This window comes from Grammomys surdaster, unplaced genomic scaffold (assembly GCF_004785775.1).
Source record: "Grammomys surdaster isolate TR1022 unplaced genomic scaffold, NIH_TR_1.0 227, whole genome shotgun sequence".
Classification (NCBI taxonomy): domain Eukaryota; kingdom Metazoa; phylum Chordata; class Mammalia; order Rodentia; family Muridae; genus Grammomys; species Grammomys surdaster.
The window spans coordinates 1,699,310-1,725,456 of NW_021604672.1; positions in this window are offsets into that span (position 1 = coordinate 1,699,310).

A 26,147-nucleotide genomic window follows, 5' to 3' on the forward strand; every position below is an offset into this window, starting at 1 on the left:
GAAGGAAGGAAGGAAGGAAGGAAGGAAGGAAGGAAGGAAGGAAGGAAGAAAAGAAAGGGGCAAGTAAAAGGGCTTTATATCAAACAAATTACCTTTGTAGACAAAGAGAACTCCGTCAGACATTGTAGACCATAGGACACTTAAGATGAGAAAGATTGCATTATTTTAATGTTACCCCTTAGAGCAGTAGTGTGGTAATGGATTCCAAAAGTCAATGTTTTATGTATTTACTGTTCTTATTTTTTATTCCTTCATGAGCAGATGATGTCCTATATGGCCTCTTGGGAAAAAAAGGCAATGATGGCAATTGAAAACCCTCACTATGTACATTAATGGTAGGAATCCAGGGGATGTGGATAGAGATAGATTATCCTCTGTCTCAGTGTATCCCTTGACAAATAGAAAGCTCTTGAGTTCTGAATAAACTCAAACCAACATTCAAATAACTTCTTCCTCAAGTCAACCGTTGCCTCATCACCTTTAAAGATGTAAGAGAAGGATAATTGACACTCAGTCAATTCTTCCCAAGTTGGTTCTAAAGATATACTTAATAGTAGAGCACCCCACTGTAAAAATCAGTGCTGCCTTTCTTTTTGTCTCAGTCTTTTCATTGGTCTGTGTCACTTGTGCAATGGCTAAGTATAAACTTTTATCATTCAAAAATCTGTACTCCAGTGGGAGACATATTATGGCCACAGTTTAATGATGCTTAAGTAGCTGTCACTCAACATAGCAATATGAGCCAGCTTTGAAACTTATATTAAATCTCCACATGACTCTTTACATCTTTCACAGGTGGTATAATTCTATCTCCTCATAATAATGTTGCTCTAGTATTCTCACTGTTTATGCCTTGAAGAGGTTTCATTTAGTCTGCTGATTCTTTAGATTGATTGTCTTGTGGAGAACTGTAATATATATCCTGAATCAAAATTGCCTTGGGCTATACTTTTCTCTCAATAACTGTTTATCACCCACATTTGTGTCTGGGCTTTCACAGTCAGGTAAAATCTTATCAGACCACTAAATTCCACCAACCCCATACTTAGGACTGCCATCAAGTAATTAAAACCTACAACAGAGCTCTCTACTTCACTTTAACCTGACTACCTGATTCTCTCACCAATTTGGTAAACATTTTGATTTATGACTTCATTTCATTTAGTGACTATAAAACATACAATAAAGACTATATAATGCAGGACGATTCACTCTCATATTCTCTTCCAATGCATACATATATTTGGCTAAGCATAAGCTCTCTCTTATTTCCTCTATGGTGAGATAAATGTAATTCATTGATATAATTTAGTACTGTTTATGTGTTCATTTCCTTGCTAGTCTTTGGACAAAAGTCCATATACTGTGGTAGTAGTTCAACAATGATCTTTTTTAGAAATCTTCATGTCTTTGGTTAATAGAACTTTGAAGAGAAACCATTCATTATAACAGTTTCACAGAAGCTAGGACTGCCATATGTGAATCTTTCGGAATGTAGGAGACAGACACTTTTTATGTTTTACCTGTTATACTATGACATTGACAGTACTTCAAATATATTCCACATCTTTAATGGCATCCATATTCAAGCAGATGTTACAAGTGTTTCAGAGGCAATCTTAAGACTGTGTTAGTCTTAAGAGAAGTTTCTGGTCACATAGTTCATCTAGACTGATGGACCAAATGAAGCACTCCTTTTCTGTAAAATGAGTTGTCTTGACTGAATATGGTATGAATATACATCATAGACACTGAATCAAGTGTCTATGAAGAGCAATTCTGAAACATAGCAGAGATTATTTCAATGTTCCTTTAAACTTTTTTTAGTTATATTTTGTTTTCGTTTTACCTCTTTCCTTTAGACATTTACTTAGAGGACAGGTTTTCTCCTTTCTGAAATATAAATCTTCTTCTGTTTAGTTCTAAATTCAGAACTGTCTTCTTCAAGGCCCTTGTGATCATCCCTAGGAACATAGTCAGTAAGGAAATTGGTTTTCAAACCAAGTCCTGGTGTGTGTGTGTGTGTGTGTGTGTGTGTGTGTGTCTGTCTGTCTGTCTGTCTGTCTGTCTGACTGTGTTAACCATAGTCAGTAAATGCTACTCTGCAGTTAGTGGCTTGATCCCACTCACAATCGCTAAATTGTCCATGAGAGCCCTCAAGAACTTTAAGTTGTTCCTACGTTTTGAATTCATCTTTTACATGTCTTGTGGTAGTAAATGTTCAATTTGTAATGTGAAGTTTCTTTGACAGTCCTCAGAAAGTGACAATGCCTCATATGCTAGACAGGGACAAAGTATACATAGACCTTAAAAAAGTCTGTGCATCTTAGAAAAAAATGAGTTATTGTTCTTCCTCCATGAAGAGAGGCAATTACTCAGTCAGCCAAATGATACTTGATTAGTCTCTATGAGATTTGATACGTCATGGTTGTTAACTCTTGGGACAAGATATACAAGCATATTAAATGGGAATAATTTGGTATGATATATTATTAGGTATTAAAGGAAGTAAAAATTCTTTTTCATAAAATAGAAAGAGAGACAATGAGCTAGGAAGAAATTATGAATTGCCTGAAAAATCTGCCTTGCAGAGATTGATTTAGAACATGGTTTCTAAACCATTATGAAGAGCAATGGAGAAACATGTCAAAATGTTCACACCTACTCACTTGGTTCAGAAAGTCTTTTGTTATGCCCAGTAAACTACTAGACAGTGTTTAACCCCAGTTCTTTGGAGCTCTGAGTAGAAAAGCCCCTTCCTTTTGGAACGCTACAATTGTGTTCTCCTCTGCCCCATACAAACAAAGCTTAACATTGCACCAAATGCCCAAATAGGTAAAAATAAATAAATAAATAAATAAATAAATAAAATTGCATTTCAATATCACATAGACAAGCCAAACAAAGTAAGGATGAGGGAAGGGCTCATGGATAATAAGTTGACAAACAGTATGATTATCAAGGGCATTAGCACGGCTGTATACTTCTGACTGGTGAGAAATATAGCAGCACCTTGGCTATATTCATCTTATTAAGAAGAATCTAATGCTGAAGTCCAATGCATTAGGCTCTCTTTATTCTATCCTAAACTCTTTATTCATAGGATTTATTCACAATTACTTTGCCACCAGACATCTGAGGATGCTTACCAAACATGCCAAAGGTCCTTAAGTCTAAGTTGTTGATGCTTTTTCTGGGATAGATATTCTTTTGGGGCTTTGCCATGAAGCATAAAAGTTGTACTCTTTGTGGATATTCTCCTCAGTTTGCCTGCTTTTCCTTATACCTCTGCATTTCCAGGTTTGTACAGTACAGATTTTTGACCTATGAACTGATAATTTATTAGTGCTTCATGATTATGTATTTTTCTAACATCAAGATGAAGCCCGGAGGCTTTGTTCAAAGTTCTATCTATACCTTCATAAGGTTTCTTATCTGTTTTGCTTTAGAGTTACCTCCCATTTTAGCTAACACTGAGTTACTGACTTGCAATACATAATCTTTCCATGAAGCTGGATTAGGTTTGTTTCAACAACCTGAACATGGAGAATCCAATACCAAGTTAGGAATCTTTACTTAGAAAGAGATGTTGAAGTTGATTTAGGATCTCTTAGAATTAGGATTAGTTTCTTGTGAAACTTATTTATAGCCACTAGATGTCTTCAGACATGGTGATGAATATATCAATTTTGTTCTGTGATGGAATTCTTTTGTGCTTGTGCAGCAATTCCTAGTTAAGATTAGCAGCATCAGTAGATAAATACATGCCTAGCTTGAAACATTTTTTTAATATGAATTTCACATCATATTATTTCCCCTAATAATCCCTGTTGCATGTGACATTCAATGTGCATAGTACCTTCCATACACTAGGTCCAATGAATGTAATGACATTATTTGGAGAACCAAGTATACATTCTACATGACTTTCTAATGATGTAGGTCATCTCTGAGAAAATTGGGTTAGGAAAAGAAGACTAAAAAGTATTGGAGACAAGACTATAAGTATATATTTCATGCATTTCAGGCAAACTTAAACTGCTTCTAATCCTCTTTCTTGAATAGCACAGGAGAGAATTAAAAAGCACATTTTCCAGATCAATGATTGTATTTCAGATACTCAAGGCTATATTGATCTGTTCTAGCAAAGTTACACATCTGGAGCAGCAGCTGCAGTTGGAAGTAACACCTGGTTAAGCTTATGCAACTTGTTGTCATTTGTCTAACTCCATTTTAATTTTGTTCTATCTTTTCTATTTTTATGGAAAGGCTCAAAATGAGGTTACAGAGGCCAATAGGCACTGCATCATCTGGTCTCTATGAACTTTAACTTTAACTGGAGTCTTTGATTACATTTTGGGTTCCACATAACAATATCAATTTAGACCTTTAATTATCGGCATAGTGTTTACTAGAGTTACAATGTCTTTTTAAGGCAGGAGAATCTGTAATACTTCCTACTGTGTGCATTTTACTTTCCTTTCTACATAGAATTTCTTAAGAAGATAATGCCACCTCTGTAACAGGAACCCTAAAAATAGAAACAAGCATGTATACATGCACTCATTTTCTCTCTCTCTCTCTCTCTCTCTCTCTCTCTCTCTCTCTCTCTCTCTCCTCAAACACACAAACACACACTCACTCACAATTTTGTAATATACACCTTATACCTTCATTTTAGGTTTTTGGACATTGTGTTTGTGTGCTATTATTATTATATTTATTTTATAGATCAGGTGTTTTTAGGAAAACAGTCCAAAGTTTACACAAATTAATTACCATCCCAATGTATATTAATTTAAAAAATAATTACCCTAGAGAAGCCTGAGATGGAATAAAATTGCTATATGTCAATAGTAGCTTTAGAACTTAGTGAAATAGAAAATCAACTAATTCAACTATAAACTAGCACAATGAACTGTGTTGTGAATATGCTTTTTTATTAGATCAAGTTTATAATCACTCATCACACAGAAATTGTAACAATAGGATGAGTGCTTGGCCAATAGGATCATGCTAGATCGTAATTACAAAGGCAACATGTTTGGAATAATTGTAGACAAAAGCATCTTTGAATAAGTTTGTGTAAGATTTCTACTGCAGATGAGTTCTTTGCATGGTTTCCAGAGAATGTCTGTTATTGTCTGGCATGCATGGATCCCTCCACTAGCTCAGAAGTTACTAGGAAATAACACGTGTGTTCATTGTTGTGAAATATTATCTCATTTAAGATTTTAAAATCTTACTATTTAAGAAGGATTCTTACTTCAACACATTGAAGTCTTGTCAGGATATGAACTCATTCTTCTTTATAACTCATTATATTCAGGTCAAATTACTAGATTATATTTTCTAATATCAGGAAATGAACATATCAGATTCTTGCTACTTGCAATAACACCCAATGTGGAGAGAGACTTCTTTGAGTTCATTTTATCTCTGCTTTGCTTTGTAGTTTCATGATGAAATAATTCTTTGTTCTTTTAAATAGTTATTTATCTCCATCTTCTTAGTGATATTCCAAAAGCAGCAATGTTAATTCTATTAATTCTAATAGCTATTTTATTAATTTACTAATGCATTTCAAGTAGAGTATTAGTTACCATGATGCCATAGTAGTCAGTAGCTATTCTTGCCATGTTAATATCATGATAATATCTCATAATCATTTAGAAACTATGTCATCCAATTTTTTTAAAACATGCATTTTTATTTCAGACTTCAAAAGCAATGGCTTCTTCAATGAATAAAAAAATCTCCAGGAAAAAAGAAAACGTACAAGAAAATGTCTTAAATAATATACTCCTATGAGCTGTCACTAAGAAAATTATTGACGTAGAATCAATTCATTTATGAAGTATTTAGAAAAATATGGCTGAGTCAGCAGAATATTTAGATAAGAGTCAATGAGGATACAGGCATCCAAGCATGTTATCAAGCAGACTTACCTTCATAGGCAATGAAACTTCTTCTTCTTGGAGAATCCTAGTCATTCTTTAATACTAAAGGAGCAACAATACTTGTATATTAGCTCATAACTGCTATTTTGGAGTGCTGCTTGCCTAAGCAATTAGTTCTCTGTGACATCCAATCTATTGTGGACAAAGGCACTTTAAACCTCCATATCCAGGGACCTATAGCAAAAGAGTTTCAAATGTGGTTGGGATTCTACATAAATATACTGAATTGGTGAACTGGAGAGGATGTGAGACAGCAACAACATTTTCTATATTATGTTGTTTCTGTTTCCCAAATAATGCTGTTAACACCCAAATCTCAGAAAAGTAAGTCTCTTTTGAAACATATTTTAAGATAATGATATTTCTGAGACTTTTCCTATCATAAGAATTGTTGAAAGCTATGGATTAGCAACCAAATTATTATCAATCTACCACCCCTCCATAAAAATATTGTTTAAACTAAATTGTGAGATTTCTACTAAGAAAGAATAGGTCTGTCTTAAATAGCAAAACCTTATCATCAAGAATACTAGGATTTGGTACACAGATGTTCAGCAAATATTTGATGAATAAATGAATCTCAGAGAAACTACATGGAGTTTCTTTAATGATAGTCTCCAGTGGATTTGAGATATTTAAATTAGAATCATAAGTCAGATATTAACAGGCAACAATTTATCAATTTGACAACATATGCTGAGATCAAAATTCACATTATCCTATTTTTGAAAGCATAGATGGAAAGAGAAAAAAGAATGAAGAAAATGATTAGAAGAACAAACAAAGTATGCACATTCACACCTAAAGCAGAAACACCTACTTGCAGTATTCCTATTATTCAAATAGTTACTTTACTGCAGGAGAGGGTGGATAGATTATTACTTTTACTAAGAGTACCTGCTATGTACATTTTTGAGTCATCTTTTCACTTTTTAAAAATACAAGATATTTTCTATGCTGTTACAAACATTCTAGAGTATTAAACAGATGTGAATTATTAATTGTTAAGGCTTTGTTTCAGATTCCATTGTTTCTGATTCTAGAGAAAATCTCTATTAAACATTGTCAATTAAACATTCAATTATCACCAAATGCCCAAATATACATGTTGTAGTGTTTCCATGTAGAAATTTACAATATTCTCATGAAATAGTAATGGTCTGTGACTATGTAAAGGTGGGCTTGAGAGAAAAGAGTTGATATCATTTCCATTTTTCTTATGTAATTGCTTTTCATGTTTCAATCATGTCTTTTTCTTTACCACCTATAGGATCATATATTGTATTATATTAATTGTGTTCTTTGGAAATGAAATCATGGATAATAGAATTATAAAATTACAATCCCTGGTGCTCTGCAGGGTCTAGTGTTAGCATTCTGTTCTCACTGGCGATAGGAAAGACAGCCTTACAGCCATTGTCTTTAGATAAAGTATGAATGTACATTTTAAATTAAGGGTCTGTAGATTGGAGAAAGGGAAAATTGAAGTCACAAATCAATATTTACTTAACACAGTGGTTTTCAACCTGTGAGTTTCAAACTCTTTGGGAGTCACATATTAGATATTTTGCATATAAATTATTTACAATTCATAACAGTATCAAAATTATAATTATGTAGTAACAATGAAATAATTTTATGTTTGGGAGTTGCTGCAACTTGTAGAACTATATTAAAGGGTTACATTTAACAGCATTATGAACATTGAAATCCACTGCCTTAGGAGGGCATATGATTGTACACGACATATGATATTTTAAAAATGGCAAATTATTTAACTTACAGGATATCATTATATGTATATGATCTGAGAACCTTTGTTTTACTCATTTACATATATTGTATATGTCCCTATTTACACATGCACATATGGAGTAGGAAACTATAATCTTTGAAGTGCTTTCATTGTTTTTAAAAGTGTTTACATAAGTGTATTTATGAGTGTGTGAAGACATATGTGTAGCCAGAAAGAGAAAAGGGAAAGCCTTTTCAATTATCAGCCCATTGTGTATCCCAGATCACAACACAGAAATTTGAAGGTAGAATGGGTTGCCAGGCTCATTTATTATTTTCTTTTATAGGTTTTTAATCCACAAAGTATTGAAAGGCTCCCTTGGAAAATGTATCATGCCAACAATATACCTTCTGACCAAGGCATTGCCACTGTAAATGCAGACATTAAAGCTGATGTCTTAGAGAAGAAAATCCATGGATAAGAATCTTATCTCTCTTTAGAAGGGGAGCATTTTAAAGAGTGCTGTCATAGCATTTTCTACATCTGAGGAATAAAACTTACTAGAGTTATTTTATATCTTAAAATACTGTCTAAAAGTATGATTGAATTTTTAAAATAAAAGTTATCAAGTCATTCAGATTCAGGTATTGACCAAATAATATTACAAATCTCAAGTGCTTGCAGGAAAAAGGACAAGTTAGGAGAACAACGGTATTTTCAAAATACGATTTTTAAAAATTTGGATGTAATATAATTTCAGAAGTAAAGCACATTCAATTAAAAGGAACAATAAGAAAGAGAGAAGTGAAATTTAATTTGATATTTTAAGGAGATGCTTTCTCAAATACTATTTGGTATGAAAAAATCATATATATCAGATTAAGAAATAAGTTGCTGAAATTGTGTTAATTAAAATTAGTGTGTTTTTTTGAACTGGCAGACCAAATATATTGTTGTTCATTATTTCAGCAGAAATCAAATATGTGGGCAGCCAGGTATTATGCTACAGTGGTCTCAGAGTACTTAAGAAAATACTCCATCTCTCTTTGAAAATGTTCAATGTGTTTGTGATGATTAAATTTTAACATGTTCCTTTTCTGAAATTTGTCAAGCCATCTACATTTTCCATTTCCCTTTTCTCAATCCTCAGAGTCAACAGTGATGCCCATCTCCTAAGACTTTTCAATTAAATGAAAATTTAGACTAGAACATTTGTAGACACATAGCTGAGCTTTCAGAAAATAGAAGTAAATATAATTTTACTTTTTATTTGAATTCATAGCACAACCATAACTGAAGTTTTAGATAGAAAGATCACAGAATATTGTATATTTTGCTTTTGTTTTACTGCAGATGGTTTATGACAGGTTTTTAAGCAGTAATTGGTTTACAACAAAGGAGATTATAACAATCCAATTAAAGGTAAAATAAGAATAGCCTTTTGTTTTCTTTACTTAACTATTTTAACCATATACAAATTATCTTCACTAACATTTGGAAAATATTCTTCATGGTCGAGCACACTTAATTAGATTTGTGCCAAAGGAAAAAAAGCTAGAAAAATATTTCAAAGAAAATTTGCTCTTAGAATCAATGCAGAATTTAAGAAGACAGGGTGTTAAAAAAATGGATGTGGTGAAAAGCTAGACTGGGAATATAAAGGTGGGTATTTTAATGATAAGGGGAACAAACATGAAATGTACATTGGAAAAGACTTTGAAAGCTCATTTTAGCTTTTGGAATTCAGAGATAAGGTGTAGAGTCTTTGGCAACAATATTTGAATGATGTGCTCAGAAAGTGAAAACTGAGGCATCCCCTTGTTCTGCACTATCATAGATCCTCCATACACTGAGTCTCCATCAGAGTATCTCTTCTTTCATTGGCCTCACTGCTGTCAAGTTTCCGCAAAACAACCAACTACTACATACTGGTATAACAAAAAGGGAAAAATTTCTACACAGGTTCATGGGTTTTATTTCAACTATTTCTCATAAGACCTTTTATTTTATATTACTAATTACATATTATTTTGTTTCTAGAGGAGGGAGTACTTGGATAATACTATAACACTTGCCAAGCTTTAAGGTTTCTAGTCATAGTGACTGGGAATCACACCTAACCAGAAATAGATTCTCTGCAAATTCAATGATGAAAAGGCATTTATTTTTTATTTACAACCACTTTATATGTCTATTGAAAATAATGAGTTATGAGTTGTGTGTTTACATGTACAGAAAAAGAGGTATGAATACACAAATAGGAGTTAATATTTGATTTTGGGTGTCTTCCGTGAAGGATGTTGATATTTGCTTTTTGACAATTGTGGGGCAGTGGGCTGTGAGAGGCAGCTGGGTACCTATTCAAGCACAGGCTTTGAACACTAGAGATCCTAAAGAGACAGTAGGTGTTCAGCCTTGCTCCTGGGCCCTGGTACCTTTAACTTAAGACAGCCCTCTATAGTCCCTCCCAAAGAGAGGTTTATGTCATGTAGCATAGGTAGAGGGCATGACTACAGGCTGCAGAGCTGCAAAAGATCTCCATATTCATGAGTTACCTAAAGACCAGAGGGTGTAGCCAATTAAGCATTCCTTCCCAGACCCTCCTTCTACTTGCAAAAGGTATTTAACCTCAGGCCCACCCTGAGGACACAGGGTACAGTTTCATCCACTTTCTGCCATGACAATAAATCTTTTAAAATAATGGACTACCTCTTGTCTTTGGGACCCGCTGTGGAGACCCATAGAGGAGGCCTTCAACTAATGAGCCACTGCCCAATCTCCAGCCAGAGGACTTCTTTACGTTCCAGCCACGGAAGCCTGCCAACTCAAGCAAGCTAGCCAAGCCAGTCATGACCTAGCCAAGTGAATAGCAGTGATCAAGAGTCTTACTACGCCACGGGTGCCACTGGAGCTTCTCCTCCTCTCTCTTTTCAGCTGCGAGCTGATCCAGCCCTTGTGCCAGAAGCCTCAGCCTGGGTATCCCCAACCCAAGATCTCTGGCCCATGTGGGACCTCAGACTGGGATCTATCCACACCCAGAGTGAAGCTCGATGGTTTCTCAAAGCCCACCATCTGCCCGTCGCTGCATGGAATGAACTCAGTCAAATTCACATACTTCTGCCCCCCTGAGCTATGGCCCTAGCTGCCTGGGGCAGCAGACACACAGGATCCCAACACAGCCCAACATTTCCCACACCCATACACAAGCTACAGCCCCACAATGACTCTCACAAAACATAGACATTACATATCAACTAGGCTGGTGATTTGAAAACTTCTGGAATCTTCTCATCACATCTTCTCCAATACTGAATAATAGGTACCACGTAAAACTTTTATTTGGGTACAGGGATCTAAATTCATGTTTTTGTACTTTTAGGAGAAGCTCTTTACAAACTGAGCAATTATACCAACTCATAAAAAAGTAATTTCTAAACTTGTTTCTTTTTTCTTTCTTCAGTGAAATGAGTATAACAATACTTTGTAAGATTCATGCAATATTAAGTTACATGAAGTACACCAAATATAGAGTAAAGATTAACATCTCACATGTAGTAAGTCATCAGTTAATGGTTTGGAGGTAACTCTGATGAATCGTTGTAAAAAATGAATGCAGAGCAGGAGTTGATGGTACAGAGAAGTTTGAATTCCTTTCTTTGGGACAAGTAGACTAGGTTGACTTAGAATTCAATATTCTGATGTTTCAGCCTCCTCAGTACTAGAGTTACAAGTGTGCAAAAGCACCCCAGCTTACAATATCAAACATTTTAAGAATTTTCTCAATATTAAGAACAAGCAAACTAAAGTCAATTATGTTGATATTCATTAGATATATAATTTCTTCTATAGGTAAAATCTATAATGGGATTTAGGATTATACTTTCTATAGTTAATACATTTGAAATGGTTTAGATACAAAAATGACATCTTTGGGATGATCAGTGAGCATGCCCCCAGACTCTACATCCTGCCTATCTCCCAGGAAGTCTTCCCTAATCAGGGACACAGAAGGCCTGCCCTAACCAGAGACAGCACTTTGTGCCTCCTTTAAGATCTGCTCTAACCTAGTTCATACAGCTCTTCCTGCCTCTACAAGACCTGCTCAAATCTGAGATGTGCAGGCCAGTTTACACCAGAGATTACCAGATGATGAAAGACAAGAACAAGAACATAAGTAACAGAAACCGATATAATTTGGCACTATCAGAATCCTGCTCTATCTCAAGAAAACCTAGATACCGTAAACCACCAGAACAACAGATCCTGACCTAAAATCCCATCTTAGGAAGGCAATAGAGGCCCCTAAGGAGGATATAAATTACTCCCTTAAAGAAATACAGAAAAATGCAAAGAGATGAAGAAATTAAACAAAATGATCAGAGACAAAAAAACCTAGAAATAGAAACAAACAAACAAACAAACAAAAACCTCACAAATGGAGAGACAAAACCAAAAATGGAAAACCTAGGAAAGAGAACGTAAATACAGATAAAAGTATCATCAACTGACTACAAGAGATGTAAGAGAGAATCTCAGGTGTAAAAGATACCGTGGAAGCTAATGATACATCAATCAAAGAATGCAAATTGAAGAAGTTCCTATCCCAAAACATCCAGGATATTCCAGACAAAATGAAAAGTCCAAACCTAAGAATAAGAAGAATAGAAGAGGATAAAGATTCCCAGTTCAAAGTGCCAGAAAACACATTCAACAAAATCAGACAAGAAAACTTCCCTAATTTAAAGAAGGAGATTGTCATAAATGTACAAGAACCCTAAAGAAGAACAAATAGATCAGACTAGGATTAAAATCCTTCTGCCACATAGAAATCAAAACACTAAAAGCACATAACAAAGAAATAATATTAAAAGCTATAAGAGAAAAGCCCAAGTAAGATATAAGGCAGACTTATCAGAGTTACATAAGACTTCTCAACAAAGACTCCAAAGCCAGAAGATCATGGACAAATGTCATGCAGACCCTAAGGGAATACAATTGCTAATCCAGGATACTATACCCAGGAAAACTCTCAATTATAATGTAAAAACCAAGGTATCTCATGATAAAACCAAATTTAAACAATAACTTCCTACTAATCCAGCCCTACAGAGGATACTAGAAGGAAAACTCCAATACAAGGAGGGTAATGACACCCAAGAAAACACAAAAAATGATCATCCTATCATAAACCCAAAGAAAGAGAAACACACACACACACAATACACCACCCTCAACAACAAAATAATAGGAACCAACAATTGTTGGTCATTAATATCTCTTGATATCAATGGACACAATTATCAAGACTGAATAAAGAAAAAATGATCCAAATTTCAGCTGTATAAAAGAAAAGTAACTCAGCCTCAAAGACAGACACTACCTTAGAGTGTACGGCTAGAAAAAAGTTTTCGAAGCCAAAGGTCCCATGAAAAAGATGGAGCAGTCATTCTAATATCCAATAAAATAATTATTCAACAAAAAAAAAAAGAGAGAGAGAGAGAGAGATGGGAAAGGACACTTCATACTCATCAAATGAAAAACCTAGCAAGATGAAGTCTCAATTCTGAACATCTATGTTCCAAACATAAAGGTCCCGACATTCAAAAATGAAACTTTACTAAAGATCAAAACACACACTGAACCCACACAAGTTTTGAGGGAAAACTCAAAACACACTTTTACCAGTGGACAGGTTATTAAGACAAAAACTGAACACAGACCCAGTGACACTAACAGAAATAATGAATCTAATGGACTTAACAGATTCCTACAAAACATTTCACCCCAAAACAAAAAAATATACCTTCTTCTATGCACTTCATGAATCCTTCTCCAAAATTGACCATATAATTCTACACAAAACAACCTTCAACAGATACAAGAAGATCACAATAATTCCATATATTCTATCATATCACCAATGACTAAGGCTGTGTTTAAATTAAAAGGAAAGCAACAGAAAGCTTATATACTCAAGAAAACTAAACTCTCCTAAATGATAACTTAGTTAGGAAAAAAAATAAAGAAATAAAGACTTCCTTGAATTCAATGAAAATGATGACACAGCATATCCAAACTAGATGAAATGGATGATTTTTTTTTACAAAATGGAATACTATTCAGCTACTAAAAATGGGGACATCATAAATTTTACAGGCAAATGGATGGAACTAGAAAATATCATTCTGGGTGAAATAACCCAGATCCAAAAGTAGAGACATAATATTAAATCACTGATAATTGGATATTAGCCAAAAAGTACAGAATACCCACAGTAAACCCCACTGACCCTCAGAAGTTAAACAAGATAGATGGCTTAAGTGAAGATTCTTCAATCCCACTTAGAAGACAGAACAAAATCACCACAGGAGCCAGAAGGTAGGAGGAATGTTGTTGGAAGAGGGGAGGGGTGGGGCAAATGAGTATAGGATCTAGTGTGCGGGGAGATAGGAAGGAGGCCCAGAAGGCCAGGAGAATGAATGGAATGTGTGGCTCCCAGGGTTGGAAAGTTGGGGGAACCTCTCTAGAAAGTCTGAGAGAACTGGGATGTAAAAGGCTTCTAGGACTCAATGGGGATGACCTTAGCTGAAATGTCCAACAGTGGGGAGATTTATCCTAAAGAAAACACCTCCACTAGTTGGACAGGCCCCCAGTGGAGGGATGGTGACTTTAGCTCACCTTTGGAATTCTGAAGATTTGTTCCATCTAAAAAAATGCAGGGACAAAAATGGAGCAGAGAATAAAGAAATGGCCAACCAGTGACTCGCCCAAGTTGGGATCCATCTCATGAGCAGGCACCAAACAAAGAAGTAAGGATTTTTTTCAAACATTATTTTTAATGATAGTTCTTAAATGTTCTAACCTCCCTTTTTCATTTTATTGGTTTTCTTATTTGTTTATATGTCAAATATTATCCTCCTTCCCAGTTTCCTCTCCACAGGCCCCTTATATCCTCTCCTTCCCCCTGCTTCTATGAGGGTGCTCTCCCATCCACTGACCCACTCCTGCCTCAGCCCTTAGCATTCTCCTACCCTGGGTCATCAAGCCTCCACAGACATTTAACTCACCACCCAGAACAGGTAGTAGGTAAAAAAGAATAGGGGTGAAGTGGACCTGTTTAGAGAGATTATTTTCAGCAACTCTGGTCTGTGTTATCTGGAAATTGGTAGTTCAGTTCACAGATCAGCAGTGGCAGTTCTATCCACTTGCAAACACTTCATGGATACACTAGCAGTCCATTTAGGTAGAGTTGAGATAGCAAACAGGAACCAGCCGGGTTGACACTACCTAGCAGAAAAAGCCAAGCCTAAGCATTGGCTCCAGTTAGCAGGAGGGACCAGGAGGAAGACAGTAGGAATGTGATGATGAAAGCCTCTCAATGAAGCAAAGATCAGTGAAGACTTGGGACCCACAAGCATTGCAGAAGTGGCAAGAAACTGCAGCACACCTCCAGAAGGGTTTTGTTGTGTTTCTCTCTATGATGTCCTGACAGATACAGCACATCTAGGCAATGTAAGGCAGACCAATGCACGTCTATCAAAGAATCCATCACATGTCCTTTCACATGCTCGCTGCAGCAGAGCATTCTTTCATCTGTGTCTGCTTCAGCTAAACTTTCCTTCATGAGTCTGCCACAGTCTTTCCCCTGTGACCACTTTAGCTAAATGTTCCTTCACATGTTTGCCCCAGCAAAACACCATCCAACCAACTTTCCAAAGAACTATTAACTTTCCACTTCACCCTGGCACTATTACTGATGCTATGCTGTGCTTGCAAACAGGAGCCTAGCATGTTGTCCATGGAGAGGCTCTACTAGCTGCTGACCAGAACAGATGCAGATACCTACTTATAGCCAACCTTGGGAATGAGGTCAGGAACACCTATGGAAGAATTAGGGGAAGGATTGAGGAACAGAAGGGGCTGTCAACCAAATAGGAAGACCAACAGAGTCAACTAACTTGGACCCCTAGATGCTCTCAGAGACTAAACTACCAACCAAAGAACATACATGGGTTGGTCCGAGTTTCTCAGCAAAAATGTAGCAGAAGACTGCCTTGTCTGGCCTCAGTTGGAGAGGATGAGCTCAGTACTGTAGAGACCTGATGTCCCAGGGCAGGGAAATTCTCAGAGGGGCCAGGTGCACTCTCTCATAAATGAAGGGGAAGGGTATGGGGTGAAGAGTTCTGGAAGGAGGGACCAGGATGGTGGCAAAAATATGTCATGTAAAGATCAAAAACATATCTAAATTATGAAAATCTAAATCAAGAGAGGAAGAAATTTAACTGTGGGAAACACTTTATCTCTCTTCTCCTGTTTCCTTCCTTACAGACAGTGGGATTCTTAAAGTAACCGCTAAGTAAAATTCTATATGTCAATTTGAAACTGATCCTTTTCCCCTATTCAAAAAAACTATTTTCACTATTATGTTTTAAATCATGAAAAGTCATCCAAAATATTCTCTATTTAGTAAGATTATATATAATATTTAACTGAAACGATTATTGGATTCAAGAAAATATTTTGGAAACAAAAAACAAACTCTCATCTGCTTTATCTCTATGCTGTTGGTGTAGCCTTCAAATATTATATTAGGAGAACCATTTCTGAAGTCACTTTGTAGGGATTTTTTTGTATCTGCATGTTATATACACTACAATTTGTAGCTATATTGTCCTGTTTCACTCACCTGCTGCACTTTAAGTCAGCCCAATATGTCAACACTGTAGTTTAACCTAAAACTCTTTGATTATCCAGTATATGATGATGATATTTACCCCTTATCAGCAATAGCTCTCTGCTGACTTGTAATTCCAGAACTAACATTATTGTTTCAGAGAACAAAGAGGAATATCTTGTAGACTTCAAATTGATTTGTATACATTAGAGCATCCTGAGTCTGCCTTGAATATTTTAAAATTTTGAGTCTATAGTCACACAAAGAGAGACACTGTAGAGAAAACTTGGTTCTGATAACTTTCACTGAGTCTATCAATTTGTTTATATATAAACATGATGAATCCATATGAACTGTTGTAGATACAGAGGTTCCTAGAGAAGTGAAAGAAAAAAAACTTTGTTTTTGTTTTTTGCCATTTTTCATGTTTCACACAGTGTGTCACCTCCATATGTTCTCTTCACACCAAGAACTACATCAAAGGCATATAGATAATAAATTATCAGAGTTGAGACTACCAAGGAAGAATTATGTTATTGGATTAAACTTCAGCTTGAAATATTTATTACTTCATGCCCTGATAAGAGAGGAAAGTGGCATCTTGAGGGTGTAGTTATTCATATTTTTCTGCTGGGTTTTAAATTACAGTGCTACTAGGATACCCTTTTAAATCCTGATATAATGACTTCCTGGTTGTAAAGTTTACTTTTTTTCACCTGATGTGATTATCATCTCAGAGTCTACTGGTTAATTAGCTTACCCTTTCTAGTTCTCTCGAAATGTTGGCTGGCTCATTCAACACAGTTGTTTTGGCTCAAATGCCTCTCCAAGTTGACTAACTCAATCTGGCTTCTCTCCGCTTCTAACTTAATTTCTTTCTTTGGCCTCAAACTAACTCTGGCAATTTGTTCTAATTTTCTGGCTCCTTCTTCTCTGGTTTCCATTGTGCTAACTGAATGGAATTGAACTAAACTTTACTGTACTGCCTCCTGTGCTGACTGTCAATTCACTGAACTCAACTGACTCAACAGAATTGTCTCTCCCTGTACCACTCTTACATAGCTTCTCTTTCCAGTGCTGTTCTAGTGAGAGTTGGTCTTATTCTATCTCTTACTATTTCTGTCAAATCTCTCATTTGTCACTTTGTGTGACCCTCAATTAGCTATCACATTCAAACATGACTCTTTCCTTCTACAAACTCAAAATTACACTGCTTATACATTGAATAGTTAAAAATCCTCCTTCAAACCCAAAAGCTTCATTGGGGCAAATATTCTGTGAGTCCTGAGATGTTAATTTTCAATTTCTATAGTCTAAGTCTGACACTTTAGAAATCAAAGCTCAACTTTCATTTTATAAAGAGAATGTTTCTCAAGTTTTATAGTCAGTTATATATGCTGAAATTGTAAATGTTTATTTCTGATTAGCTTTATTGCTAAAAACAAATAACCAATCTCCCTTTTAAAAACATTAAATATTTCTTGTCTTTATTTGTCTTCTCCAAATATTATCTATTTTTTATCTTAGGTTTTTAATATTTTGTTGATGAATTCTACTTCATTTTGATGTAATTGTTCATTAAGCTTTTGCCTTATGGTTTTGAGGTTAACATTGTATTTATTTTCAAAAAATGCTGCTGAAAGATTACGAAGATTCTCAATTTTATTTTCCTCTATGCCATGATATCATTTACAAAAGATTTTTTAATAAACCAAGCCAATCTGAATATTTTAGCTCTGTAAAAAAAATAGTTAACTAAAATCCTTGCCAGTGAATTTGAAAACGTAAACAATCAAATCCATAAATATAATACAAATTATAATGTGGCTAGTTATTTCCCCTTCAGAATCATAATAAAAGCCACAATCCCAAAGTTTTAAAGTCTTCATAAGAATTTACCTGTAATATTAAATACCTATCTTACACAACTAGGTCCAAAATATAAAAAAGGGACAAACTGCATAATTTCTTTTATAAATCTAATTTTATTTTACTGATTTTCAAGTCAATCTCTCTCTGTGTCCCAGACTTATTCTAATTCAAAATTCTTCTTCATTATCCTCCTTGTTGACAGAATTAAATTTACCATAAGGTAATGTGAAAATGTCAAAATGGCACTAGAATATGTTTGAGGTGCACAAGTGTTGTTATTAGGTGAGTGACAATGGAACTCAGATCTTAGAGGATTCAAATGTGTTATAATACAAAATTGGTAAGTCTCATTCTGAAGTTCTTTGTGTACATTTGATCACCATGAAAATTCAAAACATATTATGCAATTACTTCTCCATTTTACTCACAGTAATCTTTTCTAAATTTGTTTTATGATATTATTCATTATTACCACACATGAATATATATATATATATATTAAGTAACCCCAAAGCATTTTCTAATTACATAGATACATGATTAAATTTGAGGATAAGGATGATCGAGTATTAGAAATATCTGTCAGTGATCATTAATCCACTGGAGAAAAATTTATTGGTTATCTTGGTTAATGGAAAAAGTTCTTAATATATTGACAGCAAGAGTTATTACTTAATGAAATAAATTATTAATAAAGCAATAGCAAATACTATGCCTGGTAAAAAGTTTTCAAAAAATATTATGTTTGTGTGTGTGTGTGTGTATTGTAAGTCCTGTATAATGGAAAGGGAAAATAAATAAATACAGAATTAAAGAAATATAATACAAAGTTTTTAAACAATGAGTTATTAACTAAGCATTTTATGAGTGGCCAGAACACAAGATTCATTCAAAAAGGTCAATGTCATTTCACTCTCAGTAAAAACTGACTCATTTTTGTGTGAAGAAAAGGATTGTACTTGTTAAAGACTCTAGTTTACAAGGGCTTTTAGTATTAGAGTAAGAAACCTTGTTAATGTTTTATTATAAAGGTTTTGAGTTTTCTACGTTCAGGATTCTTTCTCTACCATCTCTTGATTCTCCCAACCTCACAAACACTGCATGTCCAGATATCACATAGACATTATATGGACCTTATACAATTCTGCCATTGGAAATCTAGTACAAAGAACCATTTTGGTCAAACCTCAGGAATGGCAAATATAGCTTTATCATGCTAGCTCCGTTTGTCCTGGGAATACTTTTATTCCTGCCCACTATGTTAAAGCTTGTCTCTAACTACATCAACAGGTTGGCAGCCAAAGTACATGACTTGAAATGGAAAATGGACCCCCAGACAGAGTTATTAATTTAACAAACAGGCTGCTAAGCCAAGGACGGGTAAGATTCTGCACAGAGCCTTACCAACCTAAGACATAAGTGCATTGATTTTTACAATGCATATTTTATGATAAGTAAGGAAGAATGACCTAAGACATGCTCAGTCTGGTTTAAGCAATAAAAAAGTGGGAGATGTGGAGAGCTTTTGGGGCTGCCTGGCAGGAATCTGACGTAGGCCATGGACAAGGAAATGGACTGCAGGTAGGAATCTGACATTAGGCTAGAGTGAAGAAGTAATTTCAAGCAGAAATCTAAATCCTAAACTAGAAAAAAGAAGTAATTTCAAGAAGGAATCTAAATTTTAGGCTAGAATACAGAAGTAGTTATAGTCAGGAATCTAAGTCTTAAGCTAGAACTAAGAAGTAGGCTTTAGGCATGAAAATGACTTTGGGCTAGGACAGGGAAATACGCTCAGATATTTTGGTCATCCTGACAAACCCTTAGAGATAGTGATCACAGAAGTAGTCACAGGACTCTGTTTATTGTCCTGCATGTTCTTTGACTATCTGGGTTTATTGTCTTCTTTGTTCTTTGACTATTTGCATATATTGTTTTGCTAGTTCCTCAACCTAGAACTGACCTTAATACTTGCATGTAATTTAAATGGTATAAAAACATAAAAGAAGGTGGAGGGATGGGATAGGGGATTAATGGGAGTGGTAATGGGGAAAGAGGATAACATCTGAAATGTAAATAAATAAAATGCTGACTAAAAAAAGAACCAGCACAAAAATAATAATATTCTGGCTAATGCAGCTGTTATGTTAACCAATGTTAACTCAATTTCTTGAGCCAGTTTGACATTTTCTAAATGATACTAGAAAAATTTTTGTCTTAGTTTAAGTCACATAATTTACCACATACTTTTGTATGCTGAATAGATCTAAAAGAGTAACTAATATGGTTTGTATTGTATACATATGTTAAAATGTTATAATGAAATTCAAAATTTTGATATTTAATATATGCTAAAATGAATTTCAAAATCAAATAATAAACATAAAGTTTGCATTTGTCAAAACAATATAAAAAGTTAATAAAAAATCTTTTGACCTAAATTTTCTCTATTTTTAAAGCACCCATTGTCTCAATGGGTTTATTAAATTTTAATCTACTGGAATACTAAAGCCAGACTATTTTCTTAACATAATATGAATGAAAATAATAGCATATTATAGATAGTTTTGTGGGTGTTGGTAAGGAACACACAAAATATCAAATCCTAGCTATGTTGTAAAAACAGGTCTTACCACTAGTATGCATTTAAGTTACAGTCATTTTGCTGAAATATAACTGGTGGATTCACTCCAATGTTAATATGGAACTTGATAATATGACAGTATAGGACCTAGTGAGGAATTACAATATAAAAGACTAGCCCTCAAACTTTACTGCTTACCTTGAAATTTAGAAATAATATTTGTGACATTATTAGAAAGCTATTGCTTTCTCAGTGACAGATGATATGTAATCCAGAGTTCTGATCATCATACCACAATTCTGGTTGTATTGATTGTTTGTTCAAACATGAAATCTTGTCATAAGGTTATTACATATTTTTAACTTAAACTCTCCTTCTAGATTCTTTAAGAATCTTTAATCTTAAAATACAGGAAGAAAAAATGCTATAGGAGAATTGCTTTACAAAAATTTTTTGTGTGTTCCTCAGTGTGTGCATGTCCCCTCATGTGTGCAGCATTCCATGGCTATTAGGACACACTAGATATCCAGATATACACAAGAGGAATAAATGATCTGAACCACTGAGCTCTATCTTGACCCTGAAAATTGTTCTGCTAATATACAAAATGTAATATCCCTAGATTAATCATTATAAGAAATCTTTTGATTTTATTTTAATAACTGAATGTACATGTAATAGGTGACAAACACCTGTTTAAAATAGCTCATCCATACAAAAGGGAAAATTGAGATGAACTAATTGAACACTGTTTTTAACAAATGACACCAAGACAAATTGGAAGGCACAAATAGAATGATATTAGATCCACATTGAACTTTTCCATTGGCAAACTGAACTCAGAACGAATACAATAAATGCAAGCAATAAACTAAAAAGTGTGAGAAGAAAATTAATAATAATTAATGTTGTGCTTGGCAGAGATTCATAGATGTGATAAAAATATTTACTCAATGAGGAAAACTGTGTAAATTGAAGTACAATAATTTAATTGATAATTTAAAATGAATTGCTTCAAAGAATACAATCAAGAAATAAAAAGGGCAATGCACATAATGGAATATAAATATTTACAAAGTGTATGTCTTACATTGAACTTTTATCCAAAGTTTATGAGGAAATATAAAACCTTTAAAAATATAGTAAAATTTTATAATATATTAATGAGTGAATTCTCTGAGGAATTTATGATTTTCATAGCTCACATAAAAAAGTAAGTATAACTTTATAAACATAAATTTGAATATAAGAAGCCATAATGAATACATATGCTATGATTCCATTTATGGAATATGTAAGAACAGGTCATTTTGATTTATATCTTGGAAGTCCTGTCAACAGGGTACATCGGTGATGATAGAAACCTACAGTCCAACATAGGGAAGACTAAAGCACAAAGGTCTTATGGTTAAGAACAAGCTGACTTACATAGAGAGATACAGCCTCAAAACAACAACAGAAGTCAGATTAGATTGTACAGATAAAAGCTGATAGGCATTTCAGGAACCTTCTAAGAGGTAAGTAGAATGTTCTGCATACTGATGTTTTTATAGAGACGCTCAACTTATAAACATTTATTAAGTTATTATATATTTATAATATATCCATGGAGCTATAGGATCATATAGATTGATAGATTGTATTACAAATTTATGCTAACGGATGTTTTATGAGTTAAATTTGCTTTATGATTCATGAACACAGAGTAATGTACTTCCATTACACCTGCCTTTTGATGGTATGTGATGATTCAGCTCTCTCTATCTCTCTTTTTACTGTGAGTGTTATATTCTAGAGAGGACAGTTGGTTCATTTAAATGAATTGACAAAAGTGAAATTGAAGGAAAGAAGATAGTGACAAAATTAGGAATGATTTGATAGTTATTTGTGCATAAAGTGACTTGCATTTTTCTGCACCCTTTGGCTTTTCCTGGGCTTGTTAATTTTATACTTTGTATCATTCTACATACATGACAAGCACAGAAAGAATGAGTATATACATTTCAGTTAGAATTTTACTTACTTTATGAAAAATATAACAGTATCCTGAAAATGAAAATATAGTGAACCCCACTATTTTGTATGCTGTCTAAAAATTAATTTTATATTTGTCCAAGTAAAGGCAACAAATATCTCCTCTGGTTATTGTATTTCATGTGCTATATTTAAAATAACGGATCTTAAGTAATATACTCTTAAGGGAAACCAAAACAGTACTGAGCCTTAGTGCCAATTGGATTCTTTTCTTTACTCACTGAGTAGATTTCCATCATTATTAATTTGCAGCTGAGTTAGCTAGAGAAAGATTCAATAGACAGTTAAAGAACATTTTCAGCTAACATCTATTATTCAAATAAAAGATGGGAGACTTGGTAGTACAATGCACATCCATCCAGTTCTGAATATCAGAAATGTGTCTATTATTTCTGGTAAAATTCCCTTAAAGTTTCATTTCTTTTCTTCATACATTTCCTTAGTCTGTATTTTGCTCTAACATGGTAGTGATCTACAGCTTAACCCTTACAAATACATTTGCCTGTATTTGCATCTAACACGCTTGTGTTGTAGATTCCAATTAAACTGTTTTTTTTTCTTTTATAAATCTGTATTAAGTTCTATGCTAGTAATGAAGAAAATGGCTGAATTTTTAGAGATCACTGTCCTTAGAGGAAATTATCTTCTGTTTTCTGTTGTATTTATACAAAAGCAATAGAAGTACAGAAACATTTATTTCAATCATTCCCCTACTGGTACCACTTTGAATATCACAGGCTATGCTCTTTAAAATCCATAGACTACAATAGAAAGATCTATTTGACAGCTTGGCCATTGTGTTGGTAAATCATACATGCAATTGGATCTTGGATTTTGCTGATTGACAGGGGAATAGGGATTGAAGGTTCTCTTATTTTCAGAAATTGCTTTGTATGTGCTTGAGCTTGATTTTATTCTTTATAATGTGTTCAAATCTTCTAACTTCTTAGCAATTGTATTTACTTTAATCCATGGCTGCTGTCAGCTACCTAAGCACACAGACATGCAAGCTTTGAGAAGCAAGACAAATGATTCCTTTCTAATTTTATTGGTTTGAGAGTACTGAATTTAAAATCTGTTTGATACTATTTTATTTTTTCAGTATGATTTATTAGGTACCTTTGAAAGGAGAAAGATTTTTACAGTCTACTTGGAAATAACTGTGACATATCAAAATTTCTAAAAGGATATTCCGGTCACACTTGATTTTCATTACACTCAAGAGGGAAAACTATGAAAATAGAGGAAACTAATTTGAAATATTTAACTAAAAATTTTAGTTGGGGAAATTTCAAAAGTAATGCAATCCTTTATTCATTTAGAGTTCAAAGGTTTCAAGGGTTGGATTTGAGTGAATCTTGAATTTGTTTTAGGTGACACAATGAAAATCACTTCACATTTTGGGACTTCAGTTTCTTGTTTTAAGAGTAGACATGGAGAAGTTATTTTAAAAATATAATTGATACTCTTCTACAGTCATCAGGTAGACATGACCATTTGGGTGCATTTGGTACTTGTATAATATATTTGACTTATGTATTTATCTACAAAATATTTTATTTAGTAGCTACTAATATAATATTTAGTAGATATATGTATCTACTAAATAAAATATTGTAAGTGATGTATATTGACATTTACGTATGTTATGGGTAAGTGAATTTGTTCCTCACAGTGCGTGAGGAGATTTGAAGACAACTTACAACAGTAAATCTTTTTCTATAGTCTGAATCCCCAGTATCAAACCCAGGGTGACAGGCTTGGTGGTAAACACCTTACTGGCAGACCCATCCTCCTACCCAACACCTGATCTTCTAGTGATGCTGAAAGATAGGCTTTTGTCAGAACGTCCATCTCATAGGAGTCCAAACTATGCCATAGGAAGTGTTTTAGCCAGCAACACAACTGGGTCTCAGAGACTTTAGATCTCCATTATGTAAACCTCCTCTCTTAAGGGCAATGTTTACTCTTTTGTCAATGCCTGTGCTCTAGATGTACCTAGAGGCAAAACTTTTATCCCAACCTTTGACCTGTCATGAGTCGTTTAAAACGTTATTCTAGTCTCTGATTCGGCTTCATGATGTGTAGAAGTGGAACATCATGTTCCTTCTTTACAAGGCTATTGGGAGGTCTCAAAATGTTACTAGAGATGATGCAGCCAGGACAGTGCCAAGTGGACCTTCCTTCACTGTGAGCCATCTTTTTCACTCTTATCCTTCATTAAAATCACCCATTCAAGAAGTGTTTTGATTATACCAATGACATCTTGGCTCACTTGGTATAACAAAACAGTCATGTTCTTGCTTTTAAGTGTCATGCTGGTTGACTAGGATATCAATCTATCCATAATAGTCTTGAAGATTTGATATGTAAATCAAATGAAAACATTTCTTTGTGCTATAAAAAATATTTCACTAGGAATTCTTTCAATTGCATTACACGGTTTGTTGCCAGAATGAAATATACTTAGGAAGTAGATATTTCACTGAACTGCAGTGATGTGGGCAGTTGTAAACACGGTGCATAGAACTTCCATGTATTTAGACACTGAACATCCACACATAGTGCTGCAGATCTCCATGTAGAACATCTGTGGACTGCTGTGTGCATTGTTTTCATATCTACTAAAATGGATAAAATATATCAAAAAGCATTTGGTTAAATTTATCTACAAACACTATGATTATTAAAGTAAATCTCAAGGCCAAATGTGAGAACATATTTCATGAAGGTTTATAAAATCATGTCATAATAATTAAAAAACATTGCAGTGGGACTCTATTTTTTCAAAATGTTGCTTTCAAGCTGTGAAATAGTTCAATGAGAGGCTGCTGATAACGCTTGACCACCTGAATTCAATTAGGGATACATGGTAGGAGAGGATTCATTCTTGAAACATGTCCTCTTATATCATGGCATGCATATGCTCACCAAATAAATGATTAAAATGTATTTTCATTAAAATTTTTTTCTTTAATTTAGCTTGATTTTCAATGGTATTTTGTTTCTTATTACAACAGTGACAATGTTTGTTTTTTGTTTAGTTTCTTTTTTCTTGGTTTCTGTCATAAGACAAACTTAACTATATGATTGAGAGTAGCTTTACGTAACATAGAAACAACTGTTCTCTCTTTGTGTCTCTGTCTCTTTCTCTGTCTCTTTTCCTCTCTCCACCTCTCTTTGTGTCTCTTTGTCTCTCTGCCTGTCTGTGTTTCTGTGCCTCTGTATTTCTCCTTCCCTCCATTCTCTCTCTCTCTCTCTCTCTCTCTCTCTCTCTCTCTCTCTCTCTCT